Here is a 21,554-nt window from a genome sequence, read left to right as displayed (position 1 = left end):
TGTGTGTGTGTGTGTGTGTGTGTGTGTGTGTGTGTGTGTGTGTGTGTGTGTGTGTGTGTGTGTGTGTGTGTGTGTGTGTGTGTGTGTGTGTGTGTGTGTGTGTGTGTGTGTGTGTGTGTGTGAACATCTCTTAGCTGGCTGGTGGTCCACGGACCACTGTCTGTTTCAGTGGTCCCCCTGTCCTGATCAGCACAGTGCTATCAGAGTCTCTGATTCAGAGATCTGTCTCTCTCTCTCTCTCTCTCTCTCTCTCTCTAGATACAAAATAATTATCGCCAATTCGCCATATAAATGCTTCTAAAACATACCTGAGAATGATGATGGTTGATTAGAATCCACAGGTTATAATCCATATATCCAGGCTATAATATATTGTTTTGTAATGGTCCACAAGCAGCCAAGCAGGCCATTGGCGCCAGGCGGTCCTTTGCAAAGGGGGGTCCCTGGTCGGCTTTCTAACAGGGGGTCCGCGGGCCCAACGCTTCGCTCCGCAGAGCAGTGGGAACACGATAATCAACTCTTACAAAATCAATCAATAAAACTGCCCGATTACATAAAGTTCACGACGCGATCCAGTTGAGTCAGAGACAAGTGAAGTGGTCCCTGGAAGGGGGTCCGTCCTCTCATTACCCTGCCTGGTCTCCAGCCAACACTTCTCACGGACCACCACCAAAACTCCCACGCTCCCCCACCACGCTCCTCCCAAAAAGCAAGAGATCAACTAGTGTCGTTACTAACGAGCAAAGACGCAGAGGAGCTGTTTAGCAGGGCAGTGCAGAGGATTTTTTTAGGGGCAGGGGGAGACATTTTTCCAACATGTCCTAGAATGTGAAAATAGCAGATCTACAAGCTCGACTTTGATTGATTGATTGAAGACTTTATTAGAAGTTTGCATAGGAAAAGGTACAGTTTCATGACGGTACAGTTCACTGGTACAAGGTCTACTAAAAGGAGATCCATGAAAAGACAGCTTATTTCCACTGGAAACCATTGAAGTATCTCATATAAAATTGAATGACAAGCTCTCAATGTGTCACAGTCTCAGAGCGATGTGTTGAGCTTGTAGAGCTTGTAGATCTGCTATTTTCACATTCTAGGACATGTTAGAAAAAAGACTCATGCCCCCTTTTATGTCTATTTGTGTGTGTGCACCTGTACAGAGCAAAAGACAACCAGCAGACACACAGAGACAGAGAGAAAGCGCCCCCAAGTGGGGGCTCACAGAAATACTCACAGAAATACTGCAATATAGTATGTGAGTTTTTTGGTCAGATATAGCCAATAAAAATATTTTTCTCTGCATTTTTCTAAACAGAAAATTCTAAAAATAAATCCTATTACATAATTACATTAGTACACTTATCTGATAATGCCTGAAGCCATAAAGACACATCTCAAGTGAGTTATCCACTTGAAAACAGATCATTCACAAAAAGGTCAATAACTCCAATTATTTTGAATTTCCACCTGGATTTTGAAAAAACAAGGGGTTTGAAATGGCCAAAACTCTAGATTGCTACATCGTACATACAAAAAAATATTTTTTGGAGAGACTAGAGGATGTCCTCTTTTAATCCATGCACTGTATGACATTTTCGTGCAAACAGGGAATTTAGGAAAAATGTCTAAATATGAAGAAAATGCTTAAACAAAATGGCAGGGGAGCCTACAGTGAATGTTAAAATGGCGGTCAATGTGTTAATAATAGGCGGTTTATCCCGTCCGAAATTACGTCTCCTCCAGTGAGCGCAGGGGGTCGGGGGTGGGTTTAACGAATAACCAATCCGTGCCCGTTTTTCAAACGGCGTCATCATCAGTGCGTCATCATCAGAAGACGAGGTGCTTTGCTTTGATCTGTAGTGATTGGTTTAGGGAAAGTCAAAGTCCCTCCCCTCCAGAAATCGCTCAAACAGGGCACAATGTCAGACTCAAGCTTCAGCTGAGTCTGAAATCAGGTTAGTATCCTAGTGTATCCACCTGCTACTGAGGAGCCCCCACCGGGAGGATGTAGAGTATTTTTTTTGTTGACTCATTGTCAGAAAACACTTGACTTGTGTCTGGCTTATACGTTGCAGGTGTACAGGAATACAGTGGGGGCGACGTGACTGCCGCTCGAAGCCTCATGCATGGAGACACACCTTCTGTAAGTGTGTGTGTGTGTGTGTGTGTGTGTGTGTGTGTGTGTGTGCGCGTACGTGCGTGTGTGTGTGTGTGTGTGTGTGTCTTTAACAAACCAAGCTTGCATTGATATCGCTCGGAACTTTGTGGTTCATTTGACAAGGCGCATTACAGTACCTTTAAAGATGGGCTGCCGTGATTTTTCCCCCTCATCTGCTTACAGTGCTCAAACAAGGTAAAGAACTAACGAATGGTCGTTCGTTTTGGCAATAGTAACCTGCCTGAATGGGGCGTACGTTAACGTACATAGCGGTAAAACAGTTATACCTGGTTGTCAGGTGGGTGTGACCCAGCTGATGTTAGCCACACCCACAGTGTTGTTGAATGGTAAAAAGGGGAGGGGGGGGTTTTATGATGTCATTAAATCAGTTTATTTCAACTGGCCCTTTTGACTCAGAGGCTTTCAGCTTTCAGGAAGTAACCAAACATACACAGGGAAGACATATTTGCATATTATAACCACACCTGGGGATCTATATTAGACCCCCAGGGTGTTCGAGCACCCGTCAAAATGTCGGGATGTGCTTGCATTGCAGTCCCTTACCTCACCTCCTTATGGCCATTCTAGATGCGGGAAAGTAAAGCTGCCGTCTACCACAAGCACCGCTCGTTCTCGGCTGACAGCCGCTCCCGCAACCAGAGGAGGTTCTGACTGACGGAAGGAAGGTCTTTGATTGGCTGTCGCCCACATCCCATGGCTGTATGGAACATGCAGGGTTTGAATTGTTAAAGACATCTTAGCGGGACATTTTCTTAACCGCTCAAGCAAGACAACTTAGCAGGGACATTTTCTCAAACGCTCAAGCACTTGACAAATATAGCAGAACATAAATGTAGCCTATCGACAAGCTCAAACAACAGTTCATTTCAGGAAAGACTTTGGGGCGCTGGAGATTGAAAATGTCTGAAAGTGTGCTGAAAATAGGGACACCATGGGTTAAAGGGGTTAACATTTTAACATAAATTACAAGTACATCATATCCTGGGCAGGCCGTGTCACCAAGCACTTTATCATCACCTCCAAATCTTCCATCATGTTTGCAGCCTTATTTGAAACAGCCAACTTGATATTTTTTTGCATTTCATGGTCAAAGACGAAAATGTGAGATCCAGTAGTAATAAAAGGCAAGTCATTTTATGTTTGGTTGCGCCCCGGTGTTGCGCTCTGAAAATAGAAGTTCTACAAGCTCACACAACGCGTCATGATGTGTTGTGAGCTTGTAGTTCGGCTATTTTCAGCATGCAACAAAGTGTAAAGTCAGGCATTACGACACCAATGCATTTTTGTCCACAAAATCAACTGCAGATTTAGTCAACTAAGATCTTATGATATTTAGTTGACTAAAATCTTATGATATTTAGTTGACTTAAACTAGACTTAAACTAAAACTTTTCAGATGACGTTTCAGAAGTCATTCAAAACACTTGCAGTAACATTGATACACAAAATATTCAAAACATGTTTTATCCTTCTAATTACATAATTACTATTAAGCTATGTTATTGTAAGTGCCTAATTGCAATTAGTTTGTATTTTGTTTAAGACTTTTATTATCTTTTACTTCATTGACCCATTAAAATCCTGAGGCCAATTCCACAACTGCCTTCTGAATCAGTCTCAATCTCAAACTTTTTCGTTATTCAAAGTTATTCACCGCTTTCAAGATTTTTCTGAAATGTAAAAAGAAATAGCAGGTGTACAAGCTCCCAGTGAGGCACGAAGTGACGCGCTGTGAGCTTGTATATCTGCTATTTTTGAAGAGCCAACGCTAAAATCTGAAATGACTTTCCCGGTTTTAATGGGTTAATACCATTATGTAATCTATATTGAAGGATGTTGATTCAGTATCGATGCAATCCAAAAATAGGGCTACAAAACATATAGAAAAACTTGATAATAAATAATATACAGTATACTTGAAATGAATGCTGCACCTTGTGTCTTTTGCGTTTTGTTTATTATAATTTATAAACCCTTATTTGTAAGCGGATGAATTCCGCTGCATCCAAAGATCCCCAAAAATGTACTTTCTCCTTTGATAATCCTAATAAAATCAATAAATAACTCAAGTATCCCATGGTCAACTCACTTCGTCCATTTTGTATAAGATCGACTTGAACAAAATATGAAATTAAATTGTGAATGGAAGGTCATTCATGTAACAGCGACAATATTTGACAGTATTTATGGACCAAATGTCAATCTAGATATGTAGATGGGCTATTTTCTCTGTTTTAAAGGAGTAGTTCACCCCCAAAATGATTTTTTTCCTATTGATTAGTCACGCCATGGAGACTTTTTTTTTGTCACATTCCAAAGACAAAAATGTGATAACAATAAATTTACCCCCATTCGTTCCGGATGAAACGGGTCCCCATCCAGAATCAATGGGGGTAAATTTACTCGAATCAAATTTTTGTCTTAGGAATGTGACAAAAACCAAAAAATATTAACTGTACTCTCCATGGCATGAGCAAGATAGAAAGAAAGTCATTTTGGGGGTGAACTACTCCTTTAATGGTTTTCGACAGTTTTTGACATACAAGGTTTCCGCCCGGCAGCAACAATACATACTGTAGCCACTAGGGGTGTAACGATCAAAACATATCGCACCGTTTGGCTTTGTATCGTATCGTATCATTTTACAATGCAATTAACCCATTTTATGGAAACTAAGTATTTGTGCCTTGTATTTAGCAATTTTAAGAAGGAAAATTAAAAAGAGGGAAATTTCTGTGCATGTCAAGGTGCGGGTTTGTCCATTTGTGTGGAAATATAATGTCCATGTATTTGCTAGAGAATCAGTGTTTACTTATGGCTCTTAGGCCATCTTACAACCTGGCCATCTTACAACCTGGCTCTTAGGCCATGACAAAGAGGAGGAAGGCACACAGTTGTCTTAAAAGTGTATCTAAAGATACGTTTATTAACAATAAATAAACCAACTTAAAGTGCAACAATGATCATATGGGATGTGTCTATCAGTGGAATCAGTAGTGTCAGTGAGTGGATGTGTGGTATGTGTAGTGCTGGGTGTTGAATGGTGCAAACCAAGGAATAACTAAAGTAAAGTGCTGCTGCCATGGAGAGAGAGAAAGACTGAGTGCCACACCCGGCCTTTTATAGTGCACCCTGGGAGCACTGGCCAGGTGCTCCCAATACACTTGATTGGCACCTCACGTCTCTCCAGTAGGACCTGTGGGGAGACAGTTAAGCATAGAACCACACAGGCCCAACATATGGGGCCGTGACACCCTCCCCCTTCAAAGAGAGGTTCCTTAAGGGACCGAGAAACGTAACAGTTAATCAAAAATAGATTATATCACATATAACTTAATACACATTTGTGTAACTTAATAATCAAAAACCAGAACATATTACTTTGAAATAATACTACAAAGACTAAATAATACTACAAAGTTGGGTTGGCAGTTGTTCTCCAACAGAAACAACATAAGTTTGTGCAGCCTTACCCACCAATTTAAATGCAAAATGCAGCCAAATACAAATACACTAAATAGAACAAAATTTGCTTGCTGATGTTAAATACTTTTAAAGTGGCAGTGTTTGGCTGAGGGTTCAGGTATGCCCTGTCAGCTCTAGCCCTAATGCATCCCCAGCATCAACTCTTATTTTGAGCTCCACCTCTCAGAGATGGAAGGCCAGCCGAGACTCCTCGAGCCCCCCTCAGCTTACAGTATGACCTACGGCTCTGTGCTCAACCATGGGACGAGAGAGCGTCCCCTCCCTCCCCACGGTCGCTGTGGGTTAGGGCGGACGTGGTCAGCCTCCACCTCCCCACCTAAAACCACAGACACACTCCCCGTGGTCTGATGGTTCATCACCTGCCGTAACCAGTTCTGACACACCAATCTCCCACCAGGCAACTGTTGAAATTGAGAAATTGAGAAATTAGACCTTTTAACAATCAGCAAGAAAATGCTTTAGTCAAATTCATGATTTAATTATTAAAGGATGGGAATCTGCACAAACTCACCATACAGACCAAAATTAACCAAACCGATGTAACCAGACAATTTACCAAGAAAACTAAAACTAAATATAATGACAAGACCCTAAATTAATTTCAGTCCCACCAACATTACCCTAGTAGCCAATCTAGCAGCCAATACGTGAACCAAAACAATCATATCATAAGTTTGAACATAAACACCTAAATACCCTTCACTCTAACCAATCCCATCTGCTCCCAGCACACCAGGCCCACCCCCCAGCAACTAAGATTACCGGTATTCTTGAAGTATTTAAGAGGAGAGGAACAGGGACAAAGATAGGAACAAGACAGTCAGGCAATATGTGAAAAGAGACAAAACACTGGTCAATTAGTCCAACATAAGACACTGTCAAAACATGTTCTGATCCAGATAAACTACAAAGTCAAATCATTCAGTACACTTTACCAGCTAGGCCAACCTGAATAAAACCCAGAGTGGCGGCTCCTCCCAGCTCACCGGGAGTGTGCACCAAGCCCCACATCAATATATCCAGCGTTGCCCGAACTAACCCCCCTCTCCAACCGACCCATATGTCAGAAGGACAAGAGGCAGCGAACACTGTCCCCAAGCCATTCCGGCTTGGCAAGACAAATCGCAAACTTTGACAGGATCAAACCAAATCTACACCTCCCAGCCACCTACAGCCTGGCAGATACAACACTGCCTCACAGCTGCACCGGCCTGGTGAAGACAACTCCTGCCATTACAATACTGATCTACAGTTCCCATACATGGAACTCACAAAACCTAGACTTACAGTACTGACAATTCTGGACCAAACAATACAGACATAAAGAGAAAACTATGATGACAAAACTGTGGACAAGTGACCTTTAAATTACTATTAACCAAACAAACAAAAAAAAAAGTGCTCTCTCTCCAACCTTGAAAAGCCAGGACAGGTGCTACAGGTGTGCCTACAGGTGCAGTGATCCCCCTACCTCAGCTGCATTAACATAACTAAACTAACTCACTCAACCCTGGTCTTCGGTGGTCCTCCTGAGTGAGCCTCCCGCGAAGCCTCCCAGTGACCCCACCCTATCCCAGCTTGTGTGGAACAGAATCTAAAAAGATAAATCAACGAAAACAACAAAATACAGCCAGTACCACAGGGGGAAAGGCTGTTAAACCTATGTGGGATCACCACCCCTCAGACAAGACACACCTGTCACTCCCATCCTGACTTTGCTGTAATACCAATTACTTGACAGCAGCACAAAACAAAATATCAAATACTGTATTACTAAACCGAGCTAACAAATACAACCAAAAACACTTCAACTACCGTGTACCTCCTCCTAACACTGGTGACAAACCTGCAGTCTACAGGCTTCAACAAAAAACAGTACATTTACTTTACCTGCTCAACAATGTCACGGCCAAACCGAGTTCTAATTCTTCCCAAACAGCACAAGTCAAGTTTAGGACGGACAAGTAGACGAGCCCCCATTTGTCACAACCTGGCTCTTAGGCCATGACAAAGAGGAGGAAGGCACACAGTTGTCTTAAAAGTGTATCTAAAGATACGTTTATTAACAATAAATAAACCAACTTAAAGTGCAACAATGATCATATGGGATGTGTCTATCAGTGGAATCAGTAGTGTCAGTGAGTGGATGTGTGGTATGTGTAGTGCAGGGTGTTGAATGGTGCAAACCAAGGAATAACTAAAGTAAAGTGCTGCTGCCATGGAGAGAGAGAAAGACTGAGTGCCACACCCGGCCTTTTATAGTGCACCCTGGGAGCACTGGCCAGGTGCTCCCAATACACTTGATTGGCACCTCACGTCTCTCCAGTAGGACCTGTGGGGAGACAGTTAAGCATAGAACCACACAGGCCCAACATATGGGGCCGTGACAATATCATAATAATAGATTTTCCCTTAAAAAAAAACTGCACTATTGACACGTTTCACACAGATTTAATTCCTTTGCTAAATAGTTACTATATCGATTTTAAATCATTGAATCGAATCGTATCGTATCGCCATGAATGAACCAACATCGTCCATGTATCGTATCACCAACCATGTATGGTGATGCGTATCGTATCGCTATTAAATGTATCGTTACACCTCTAATAGCAACAATACATAATACACATCTTTATTTACTGTAATCAGACTTCGGAATATCATAATACACACAGCACTTATGAACGGGTTTATGAAGTACTTCCGTCCTTAGGTAACTATAGTGAACAAATGGGCTGCAGGCCTGCATAATGGGGGGGGAAAGGAAAATGATTCATAGAGAGCAATGTTGCAACGTGAAAGGTGTGGATATTTGCTTTTCCTTGAGGGCCCTGTGGTGTGTGGAGAGGAAGATTATGGTCTGTGTGCTCCAGACTCAATCGACAGGCTCTACGAGGTGCTGATGTCAATCTCTGCCGGAGGCTTTACTTTACTTTACAACCTCCCTTTTTTTTACAACTGCATCCACCTTGAGAATGAGAGCTCTTCCTCTGAGCTCTCTCTCTCTCTCTCTCTCTCTCTCTCTCTCTCTCTCTCTCTCTCTCTCTCAGTGGCGTCAGTTCAGAAAAAGCTAAGGTATGGCAACGTGACTGGTGCGTGCAAGACACCGGTCATGTTGCCATATCTTAGCAACAGGAATGATACATTTATTTTAAGAAGTACATTTTATTTTTTCTTGGGCTGGATATGGCAGCCTGGAACAGTTGTTCAAGTGCAGCTAAACTTGGCATGTTAGTAAACGTGCCGCAATTAACAATAATGCATTGTACCTGTGCAGCTGACCTACGGAATCTGGGAATATACCATCTTGATCAAGATGGGGAGAATAAAAGTGTGAAGAATATAATTATAATACCTTGTTAAAGTGACCATTTTGTAAAATTTTGCATTTGTAGTTATTTTACTGTAATTTAACAACGTAATAACCAGCGCAGATAGACATAGAGATACATTCATTGATTTATATTTAAAAAGTAACTTTTATTTCCCCCCCTGGGGGTATGGCAGCTGCATATACCCCATACCCAATTGACGCCCCTGCTTGAGAGAGCACTCTCTCTCTCTCTCTCTCTCTCTCTCTCTCTCTCTCTCTCTCTCTCTCTCCTCTGTGCAGTGTTACCAGGTTCCGCGGGAGAAACAAGCCAACCGGGTCTATGAAAACAAGCCCCCCCCCCAAAAAAAAACAGGCGAGCTCTTTAAACTAATATACTTTGGCTATATTTGAAAATAGCAACAATTAGTCATCATATAATCTATAAGCTCACAACTTGTAGCTTGTAGATGGTCTATTTCCAACACAGACAAATAAATAATGAAGAAAATTTGGAAAATGTCGGGTATAATTTTGAAACATTTTATCAACACAACTTGTGTATGGGTGGCCACTCCCTGATTGATTTGATTGATTGATTGATTGATTGAATATTGACATTAGACAGAAATGCTTAACAGCACAAGTGCGGTAAAAAAATACACTTTGTCTAAAAGGATTGCATCAAAAAAGTCCTTGCGTTCTAGTTCCAAGACCTGGCATAAACTATGTTCAGATGGGAGGGGTCTGCAGACAACTATTCATTTGGGGGTCCATGACATGAAAATGTTTGAGAAATGCTGGTTTAAACAACATCACAAAGCGAGCCCAAAATAAGCAAGCAACAAGGCTACACCTACGGGAAAATGTCTCTGGCTTAATTATTTAGGCTTGCTTCTGCACTGCACTGTAGCAGACTAGAGGTCCATTCTACAGTGGTAGGATTAGGATTTACCACCACATCACCACCGACTGCAAAAAAAAACGAAAATCATCGGCGGGTTCCAGCCCTATATCGACGGCAAGCGTCTTTTGCCGACAAGCTCCCGATGGCTCCCTGTCGGCAGCAGACGCTTTCCGACGGCAAATCGTGCCCACATCTGTGCGGTCAGGGGTGTCACACCAAATTCTGCGCCCTGGGTACAAGGATTCACTCACATTTTGTGCTTAAGCATTGAAAAATAGCAGATATACAAGCTCCAGGGCGGCACCGAGTGCCGCGCTGCAAGCTTGTAGATCTGCTATTTTTGAAAATTTGTGCGGAATCTGAATATTTCAAATCCTTCTAAGGATTTTTGAAAAACCTATGTTTCTATGTCAGTGGTGCTCAAATATTTTCATGTGAAGGACGCCCAAAATGATATGTATTTGGCCATGGACGCCCATCTCAAAATATTTAGTTCCAGGGACCCCCCAGAAGCAAAATTTGAGTTACAAATGTCCAATTAAAAAGTACATTATATTCAAAGATTTGCACACATTTTCACAACTTTATATTCGAATCAACCGCACTCGGTGCTGCGCTGTGAGTTTGTATATCTGCTATTTTTCAATAGCTAAAGTATCAAATAATTAAGGCCCCTCCACCTTGGGCACTAGTAACTCAGCCCCCCCCCCCCCCCCCCCCCCCCCCCCCTTGTAAAACCCCTGTGTGCGGTTACGAAGAGTTAACTTTAGAAACAACAGCCCTCCCCCCCGCGCGCCCCCCCCCAACCCACAACGATTTTACAGGAGGGAAAAAAGGCCCAAAAATGCTTATAATAAGCTCGCGTGGCAACGCTGCTCCTGTGCTTTAGGTCCCATGCACTCAAAGTCCTGAGTGATCACTTGTGAGTGATCACTGGTTGTACTATGTAGGCCAGGAGGAGTACACAGTACACAGAACAAAGCCTTTGGTGTTAAAAATAGCTGAAACACACTCGCACACAGCGGTGGGAAAAGTACTCATGTTCTGTACTACATGTTTTACTTAGGTAAAAGTATCAATACTGCCCATTTCTTTTAGTAAAAGTAAACAGGTACGGAATTCAAAATGTACTTGAGTAAAAGTACAAAAATATTGGTATCAAAATGTACCTATAAAGTGCCAAAGGTAGAAAGTACTCATTATGCAGAATGTCTCTTTGTTTTCGAATGTATACAAAAATATTGTGAAAATAGCAGATCTACAAGCTCCCAATGCGTCGCATTGGTGACACATTGTTAGCTTGTAGATCGGCTATTTTCAAATGGCCAAAATGTATATAGGGCTGAAGTGGTTAATGTGTGTTTTCTAATCAAAACCTAAAAAGTAACTAGTAACTACAGTTTTCACATAATTGTAGCGGAGTAAAAGCATGATATTTGCCTCTGAGATGTAACGGAGTAGAAGTACTGAAAATTGGAAATACTCCAGTAAAGTAAAAATACCTCATAATTGTACTTAAGTATAGTAAGTAAATGTACTTTACTTTACACCACTGCTCACACATCACTTGTCAGGCTGCTGGGATAAGATAGGGTCGCGTGCACACACGCACACGTGCACACACACACGCGCACGCACGCACGCACGCACACACACACACACACACACACACACACACACACGTTAATAAATTGCAATGGCAATGACCTGACAAAGACAAAAGAGTAACCAAATGGACCTGTAAAGGGTCCGTTTAACACTAATTGACACTTAGGATTTTACTGCGTAGCCTACTTCCCTTAAAACAATGGAATGGAATGCAATGCAGGCTGCAGCAAACCATAATGCAACAGAGCATAACGCAGATACAGAGATTGTTATTTATTTCCAACCTATCACAATTAGTTCTCACTAATGCTCATTATAAGATGGCAGGATTTTGTCTATCTGGTCTGTGTCTCAGAGGAGGGCTGTGCATTAAAGGACAACTTTAGTTTTTTACAACAAGGGTTCATATTTTAGATTGTAATTAAATAATATAAAAGATGAGTGTTAAAATTATTTCATTTACTTCTTTCTATTGTTTTAGAGATTCTTATTTCAGTGGTTGGGGGATGCGTACAAGTGGCTAAATATGTCATTTTGCACAGAATAAGCCCATTGCCAAGATACAACGCAACCTTTCATGGTTGGATGTGACTTATGGGGGCTAGAAGTGTTACTGTAAATAGCAATAAAGAAACTGCTGGCTTATTGTGTCTAAAAATACATATTTAGCCACGTGTACACAGCATGCCCCTATATGCGTACGCATGCCCCACATTTAAAAAGAAATTGTACAAAAAATAGTAAGTATATAACTAGAACTGCACTCTGTTGAGGTGCCAACTTGTGCCTCGCGCACAAGTAGGACATGTATCGCCTACTTGTGAGCCAGCAGAGCGTGCCATGAGGTACGCTCACCACTGGCATCACCAGAATGCTGGTCCCTCATTGGCTTGGATGCTCTGCTGGCACAATTAATAATAAAGGTCAAAACCTTCTTCGAAATGACCAAAGTTGCCAACCAATGATGTCACTGGTAGGCAGGTTTCTGAACGGTCCACAGCCCTCCTCTGAGATACAAAGTGAGTAGACAGCTGGTGATTTATTGTATTGATGTATATTACCTGCTTATTGTAAATCGCTCGGGATTAAGAGTGTCTGCTAAATGCCTAAATTGTCAATTGTATTTGTAAATTGTCATGGGCATTAGTGAGGACCATTTGAAGACAGCTAGAAAATGGGTGAAGTGCTTTCTAGTGTCTACACTAGAAAAGTTGGGGGAGAGAGATTTCTACCGTTTGGTCTCTTTGGTGTCCGTTCTTTCTCCCTGTCCTAGCGGACAACACCCAACCCGACGTATTAAAACCGATTAAAACGTACATATGCATGAACTACCCGTGGCGAACTTTTGTCAACCGTGGGAGCAGTAGTGAGGACTCCGCAAAAAGAGCGAAAAGATGTCGTTCTTATACCTCTATGATACCAACATGGAAAGCTCCGTGGCGTGGACGCCGTTCTCTTATTGATTAATCACCAGATTCGAAGGATAGGGGCTACTCGAGCTGAGTGTGTTTATTCAGCCAAAAAAAAAGAAAAAAAGAAAGAAAAATGTTTCACTTGCGTTTCGAATCGTTTATCCTTTGACTGGCTGGTGATATAACGTTAACTGACACAAAGTATAATATAAAAAGACTTGTGTCAGAGACATTAGAGTGAAATCCTGGTTGGGGCGCGCTGAGAATCTCTCGTGTGCTCTGTGCTGCTCTGTGCAATATGTGGCTGGCGCGCGACCCCAACAGGAGCAGAATTAGAGCGGAGAGCGGGTCGGTACCCACAAACCGTAGAACTAAGCTAAGCATGTCGACGTAATTACTGCAGGTACTCTCTCACCCAAAACGTACACAAAATCAAGCATACGGAACTATAAACGGCCCTTTAATTGACCCATACAAGTCTGTAACTCTGACAGTGTACACAAGGAACCACGTGAACCTGTTAAACAATACAGTAGGTAGGTACAGATGGGTTTCACAATTTCATCTGTGCTATTTGAAAGTGAAAGTTGTGACTCTTTTTAGCAATGTATTAAAATGAATAGGCATATACAGTAAACTACACTGTGTTTTAAATGCAACAACATATTGTTTATAAGGGATTTATATAATAGTTGAAACTTCGTCTTTTTTTAAATAAATAAACCGTAACTATCATCAGGACGTTGCTCTATAGTATATGGCACCTCTTTCACAAGCCCCTGCACAGTAAAGTCCTGAGCGTTACCTCTGACAGTGCGCGACAAAACAAATACGTCTCTACGCTGTGAGAGTTTTACAGTGTGCCTTATCTGAGAGACAAAAGGTGGGGCTGCTAGTGAGGTGTATTAAGTTGTCCGTCTCCTCAAACAATCTGCATGTCTGGTTCTGCCCTCGCTCTGCCTGCCAGGACTTGCTCACTTTGAGACCCAAGCTCATTTGAAGAGCCCCCCCCCCATCCCCCCGCCCCTCTGAAATGTGACGACACCTTTTTACGTGTAAATTCAGTTCAGATTTACTACTCCAGTGGTTCTCAAACTTTTTGGGCTTCAGTCCCTCCTTTTCCTGATTGCTGAATCCAAGTACCCCCTTTAATCGACAACAACATTTTGATCAGAAAATACTGACATCGGTTTTTATGTCAATAATGTTGAAAAAGTAAGTAGCCTATTGTTTTCTGTTCAGTAACAGTTGTGCTAGTCAAACCTCTTACTGAATTTGGTTTAAAGCTTTACAGAGCAGCACGTTCACATACATGTGTAAATGTTTTATCATTAAACACAACAGTGAAATAAATGTTTCCATTTTCTCTCAAATACCCCCTACCTCTGCGTAACCCCTAGGGGTACACGTACCCCATTTGAGAAACACTGGTCTATACTCTTGGTCAAAAGATGTTCTTAAAAGCCCTTACTGAAATTAAGTCCTATATATTATGCATTCCATCCAGATAGATGCACAACAACCACAACTTGATCGCTGTGTTTGTCTTTGCACGTTACAGTCAGTCAGTCACACATTTTAGCCCCCCGGCGAACTTCAGGCAACATCATTCACAAGACAAGAGATAACAGACACAGAGAGAAACACAATATGGCCGGCTTATATCTGATGCCTGGAGCACCACTTCGACAAGCTGTGTGAAACAATCTTCTTAGCGGTCCTAAAGATGACAATAGATGCCCAGCGTGGTTATCCGAGGAGGGACGTAAATGTCAGCCTGACAGGTGTGTGACACCTCCTCCTGGGCCAGAGATCCCAGCCTGGGGTCCTGAGGTGAGCTCTGCTCTGTTCCAGTGACCAGGGACGTGCTGGGCCCCTGATTCAGCCCGGGAAAAAGAGTTGGAGAGGCCCTAATTGCGTGCTATAGAGCTGCTGCTACTCATGTAATACGCCAGTTGGCCAATTACAAGAGTTATATTTCGTCGTTGTCGGGTGGAAACCTTGTACGTCCAAAACCGTTAGTTTTGTATTTATCATTTAAAAAATGATTTAAACTAGTGAAAACAGCCGATCTACAAGCACACAACAAGTTGTGTGCTTGTAGATCGGCTGTTTTCACTACTTTTGTGCAACGGCCTTGTAATGAAGCAGGGCTTTGCTTTGCGAAAGAAATTACAAATTTGAAACTTGGAGATACGAGGTTTCTGCCCGACAGTGACGATTTACTTTGTTGGCCGCCCAGCCCCCTAAATGGAACGAAGGCCATTTTTTTCCCTAATGGCTGGCCTGGGACCGGCCAGGAATGAATCGGCCGTTCGGGAGTTGTCCCGCTTTTCCCAATGCCTGCCAGTGACTATGCAGCTTCCAGACAAAAGCCTGTCAGGACGTCCCAGAGTGACTCTGATGCCCTGCCAGGATCACTCTACTGAAAAAGAATTAATGATAATTAGATGTCATAAGCAGACTATAGCAATATCTTTTAAAAGCACAACCTTTAAACACACACACACACACACACACACACACACACACACACACACACACACACACACAAAACAAAAACAATATTCATGTTGTTTCATTTGTCTTGAGAATTCATATCGACGTCATTATTGCTTTGATTATTTACTAATGTGATTTGTTACAGTTTGGTTGAGCTCCTAACTAAGTTTACAGTTTACAGTTTAGGCATTTAGCAGACGCTTTTAATCCAAAGCGACTTACAATAAGCAGATAAAAAACATCACAATAATAAACAAGATAATATGTCAGTTCATTAACAGCAATATAACAATGTAAATGGATATCTATCTAGAGAAAAACACAATATAATCAAAGTTCTAAAAAAAAACAAAAAAACAAAACAAATACTAACCAGCTTCATGTATGGTCATTGATTTTCCAGTAGTGCTAAGGGTTTAGGTGGAGTCTGAAAAGGTGAGTCTTCAGTCCACGGCGAAAGCTAGCGAGTGAGTCCGTTGTTCTAAGTGATGATGATAATAATATAATAATAATGATAAGAAGAAGAAGAAGACAACGTAGAAAGAGAAGAATTAAAGAATACTCTAGATTCCACAAGATCACAAAATTCCACAAAATCTAAATGATGTATTTGCACTGGGGACTTATGACACTTTTGACTAGTTGAAGATGAATAGAAATGGAAATAGTGAAAGTAGGAAATGTGAGCCTTTTAACAGCTGTTAACCTTGAACGACTTTACTGTTAGTAATAAGGTATGCTTCACTTCACAGGCCAGAATCATTATACTATACGCTAACTCACTGTTTCCCAAACACTGGGTCGGGACCCATTTGTGGGTCGTGGACACATTGTTATGGGTCCCTTAATTTTTTTGTTTCCTTTATTTTGTTTTAAATTATTATTATTTCAAAATATATACATTCCTCAAAAACATAAGTAATTTCCTTCATAAATAAACTAAATATAAGAAATTCCATAAATTAGAAAAGAAATGTTTAAGTCGAAAAAATAGCCGATCGACAACGCGACGCAAAGCAACACGTTGTGAGCTTGTAGATCTGCATGGACCAGTTGGTGCCTAACTGGTCCATGTCATAACGCCACACGCACACGCACACGCACGTGCGCACGCACGCACACACACACACACACACACACACACACACACACACACACACACACACACACACACACACACACACACACACACACACACATACACACACACACACTCACACAGACACACTCCAATCCATCAGCTCAATCAAATGTATTAATTTATTACATAGCAGCCGTTTTTTGTGTGCTGGTCTGTGCTTTCACAATCTGGGAACCCATCATCAAAGAAAGGGCGACACCCACTCGGTATATCTCTCTTCCTTTGCATAGCCATCATTGACTCTGTCTCGAGAGGTTGGTACTTTCATAAAGGTATAGGCTATATGGCATTAAACAAAAAGTCGACAAGTCGATTCAGTCGACTTCTTTACTCAAGTCGACTCCCACCAGGGAAAGTCGAAAGTTGAAAGAAATACAACATAGCGTCACTGTCGGGCAGAAACCTCGTATCTCCAGGTTTCAAAATTGTACGATTTTCGCAAAGTAAAGCCCTGCTTCATCATACAAGGCCGTCGCACAAAAGTAGTGAAAACAGCAGATCTACAAGCACACAACGCCTCGCGGCGCGAGGCGTTGTGTGCTTGTAGATCAGCTGTTTTCACTAGTTTAAATCATTTTTAAAATGATAAATACAAAAGAACAGTTTTGGAGATACAGGGTTTCCACCCGACAACGACGATAGATAAAATGTGGGCTGTGTGTGCGCGCTTTCCATCCACTCTGTCACATTGACAGGCTGGACTGACAGTGCAGTGACTGCAGTCAGAGGTCGTAACAGTCGCCACCAACTTTATCCTGTTGGATCCAACATTATATAGGAATTAAGATTATTATTATTCAATTCAATGTGATGACGTCATCAAAAGATAGTTGAGTCGACTTGCAAACATCACAAGTCTTATTAGGCTGTAGTCATTCATATGTTAATTCCGATTCTGTGTTAGGCCTATAAGGCCTAGACTTTTTAACGAAAAAAAGCGGAAAGATTGTACAGAATGGTGTGTGCGTACGTGCGTGCGTGTTGCGTGCGTGTGTGTGTGTGTGTGTGTGTGTGTGTGTGTGTGTGTGTGTGTGTGTGTGTGTGTGTGTGTGTGTGTGTGTGTGTGTGAGTGAGAGAGTGCGTGTGCACGTGTGTATTGATGTTGATGTATTGATGTATTACCTTGCTGATTATTATTACTAGAAGCTGAAGGGCGGCCCAGCGTCTAGTCGGCGACCTGGCCAACTCGGAACAATGTAAATAGGGAATGAATGCCCCGCCCTTTAATGCAAACCCCATTATACCTGTTTTCATAGGACCCGTTTTGACCATCTGTCTGCCTGTGTCGATTTATGCCCATATATGGAGATATCTGTATCTGTCTGTCTGTCTGTCGGCGTCCATTTTATGTCCATATATGGAGATCACTGCAGTTATAGTTCTGGGTCCATTTTATGCCCATATATGGAGATATCTGTCTATCTGCGTCCATTTTATGCCCATATATGGAGTATCTGTCTGTGGCTCCAACTGTGTTGCAGACACAGTGCCGGTTCCCCCTTTAATGCAAACCTCATTATACCTGTTGTCATAGGACCCGTTTTGAACATCTGTTTGCCTGTGTCCATTTATGCCCATATATGGAGATATCTGTATCTGTCTGTCTGCGTCCATTTTATGCCCATATATGGAGATCTTTGACCATCTGTTTGCCTGTCCATTTATGTCCATATATGGAGATATCTGTATCTGTCTGTCTGCAATCCATTTTATGCCCATATATGGGGGCATTCATTTTATGCCCATATATGGAGAACGCGCGTGCCGGTGGGACGGACGGTTCTCGAGATACGCGGATTACATACATACATACACACTCACAGAGATTTTTTGTTGACGTGGCGTACGTGATGTCAGAGCCTTTTATGAAGTGATGTCACAATGAGTCAGAGCTTTCGCCGATTTCCTCCGGAACAGCCTGATGTCAACAATCAACCCCGCATAAGGAGATTCCGAACGTTTCGCGCCGGTTCGGGAAAACCGCGCGGCGGGTCGGGTCGAGACCCGGCACTGCACTCCGCGCCGCGGCGGGGAACGCGCGTGCCGAATCTGAAGCCGGTGGGATGAACGGTTCTCGAGATACGCGGATTACATACACGCAGACAGACACGCAGAGACTTCTCGCATTTATAGATAGATAATTACATCTAACGATGCTTCTCCTCCATTCACGTTTGGTGAATGTAGCCTTGGCCAGGAAAATTTGATGTCTTCAAGTGGTATCCATCGATCATAAGGTGTTTCGACCCACAAACCACAACACCCTCCTGATGGCCGGGTCGGCAGTGGTGGCCAAATCACTGCCCATCTCCTCCTCCTGACCAAGGCTAAACTCCCCTCTCCTGCTCTATTTGTTTTTTCCCAACAAGAGGCTTCTCTGGGGAGGTATTGGGTGGGTCCCTCCTGAGGTCTTGAGGTGACACAGGTGCGTAGAGTTCTCCAGTACTGTGGGGTACCACAGCACTCACAAAACTCTGACTCATCACTTTTCATCACTAAAGTCGATGGGAACCCAACTTGATTTGGCCGCTGTGGCGACCCCGAATGTTGCAGACTCAGGCGCCCTAGCTAAATCATTAGAGCATGCCCTGAGCTACATCTGTGCAAAATTTTGCACTTTTAGACTGATTAGCACGAGAAAAAAAAACCCTAAGGCCTCCGACTAACATGAATACTCACCCATACGTGTATTGTTTTCTGAGGCCATTTCTAGCCCACGGAATGTTTTTTGTGCAAAACAAATGCCTGCAATGGATTCAGCATCATGACAAACCCCTAGTTAGACCCCTCAGATCCTCCTTAAATACCCAGAAAAAAAATCTTTTTCTGGGTATTTTCCTCCTGGGTGGATTTCTTGTGTTTCAGGCATTAAGGGGTTAATAATAAAGAATGCTCAATGGATATCACTGGTCATCATCTTGAATCCTTAAGAGGTGACCCCAAGCTACAAGAATCAGTTGAGAAAAAAACTTTTACAGGCGAATCCACGTTCACCCCCACGGCTCCCGGACTAATACACCCACGCCAGGCTCTTCCTGGTGGTCATCTGTCTCTCCAGCGTCACCAATCTTCCTCGGTTTCCATCCAGACTTTCCTGGAAGTCACTGGTTGATTATAATTACATCTAACAATGCTTCTCCTCCATTCACGTTTGGTGAATGTAGCCTTGGCCAGGAAAATTTGATGTCTTCAGGTGGTATCCATCGATCATAAGGTGTTTCGACCCACAAACCACAACACCCTCCTGATGGCCGGGTCGGCAGTGGTGGCCAAATCACTGCCCATCTCCTCCTCCTGACCAAGGCTAAACTCCCCTCTCCTGCTCTATTTGTTTTTTCCCAACAAGAGGCTTCTCTGGGGAGGTATTGGGTGGGTCCCTCCTGAGGTCTTGAGGTGACACAGGTGCGTAGAGTTCTCCAGTACTGTGGGGTATTCCTGCCTGGAGTTCTCCTTCGTCTCACCAACTCACCAACCAAGTTGTGCGCTGCACCTGTGATTAATGTATAAATCGCTCTGGATTAAGATTGTAATTGTAAATTGTGCTCATTGTTTATGACCTCCTGCATACATGCTGTAGGGGGTGCTCACGCTCACATTGTGAAGAGACTTTTTTTTTAACTCTCGAAGAGACAGTACAGGCTCAGCCAGTCTAGCCATTATCTCTTTATTTTCATTCTGTAGAAAACAGTTACTGGGTTGGATTGAGTTGACTGTCTGTCACCAGAATAACACTGCATGGCTTCATCCTGCAACGTTCAACAAGTTCACGCTTAATTGGAGTCAGGGCCAGGGGCGTCACAAGGGGGGTGAGTTACTAGGGCCAAAGGTGGAGGGGCCTGGAATTATTTTATACTTTAGCTATTGTAAAAATAGCAGATATACAAGCTCACCGAGTGCCGTTCTGCGAGCTTGCAGATCTGCTCTTTTTGAAAAATCGTGAAAATGTGTGCAAATCATTGAACATATGTATTTTTAGGCGAACATTTGTAACTCAAATGTTGCTTTTGGGCGGTCCCTGGAATGAAATATTTTGACATGGGGGTCCGTGGCCAAATACATATAATTTTGGGGGTCCTTCACATGAAAAAGTTTGAGCACCACTGACATAGAAACATAGGTTTTTCAAAAAACCTTAGCAGGATTTGAAGTATTTTTGAAAAATGCACACATTTTCACGATTTTTCAAAAATAGCAGATCTACAAGCTCGCAGCGCGGCACTTGGTGCCGCGCTGTGAGCTTGTATATCTGCTATTTTTCAATAGTTAAAGTACCCAGGGCCCAGGATTTGGTGCGACACCCCTGATTGGAGTCGTCGACGTCCCAAAAACCAGCAGCCGTGCAGGATGAAGAAATGTGGACTAAATTAAAATTGCCCCCATTCTGCTAAGTGGGTGGTCCAATAAGCACTGCACTGCACTCCATTCACTGTCTCTAGTGGTGGAAAAAGTTTTTTACTTAAGTAAAAGTATCACTACTGCGATGTAGAAAGACTTTGTACAAGTAAAAGTCTGGAATTCAACATGTATTTGAGTAAAAGTGCAAAGTTATTGGTATCAAAATGTACTTAAAGTACCAAGAGTATAAAGTACACATTTCACACAAGTTTTCAAAATGTATACAAATCTTTAGAAAATAGCAGATCTACAGCTCACAATGCGTCAGCGCACAATGCGTCACATCGCATGGCGCATTGTGCGCTTTAGATCTGTAGATGGTGCATTTATATAGCGTCTTTATCCAAGGCGCTTTAAAGAGATTGTGCATTACATTCACCCATTCACGCACCGATGGCAAAGCAAACCATGCAAGGCACCAACCTGCACATCGGGAGCAATTAGGGGTTCAGTGTCTTGCTCAAAGACACTTCGACAGTTACTCTGGGGGAGCCTAGGATCGAACTGGGTACCTTCCCGTTGCCAAGCTACCACTCTACCCCTCAGCCACAGCCGCTTGCATGCGTGCACGCGGGCAGAGCAGTTGGCAAACAAAACATAATAATGTTTTT

This window comes from Nannobrachium achirus, assembly GCF_963921795.1.
Source record: "Nannobrachium achirus genome assembly, chromosome: 8".
NCBI classification, from domain to species: domain Eukaryota; kingdom Metazoa; phylum Chordata; class Actinopteri; order Myctophiformes; family Myctophidae; genus Nannobrachium; species Nannobrachium achirus.
This window is presented reverse-complemented; position numbering follows the sequence as displayed.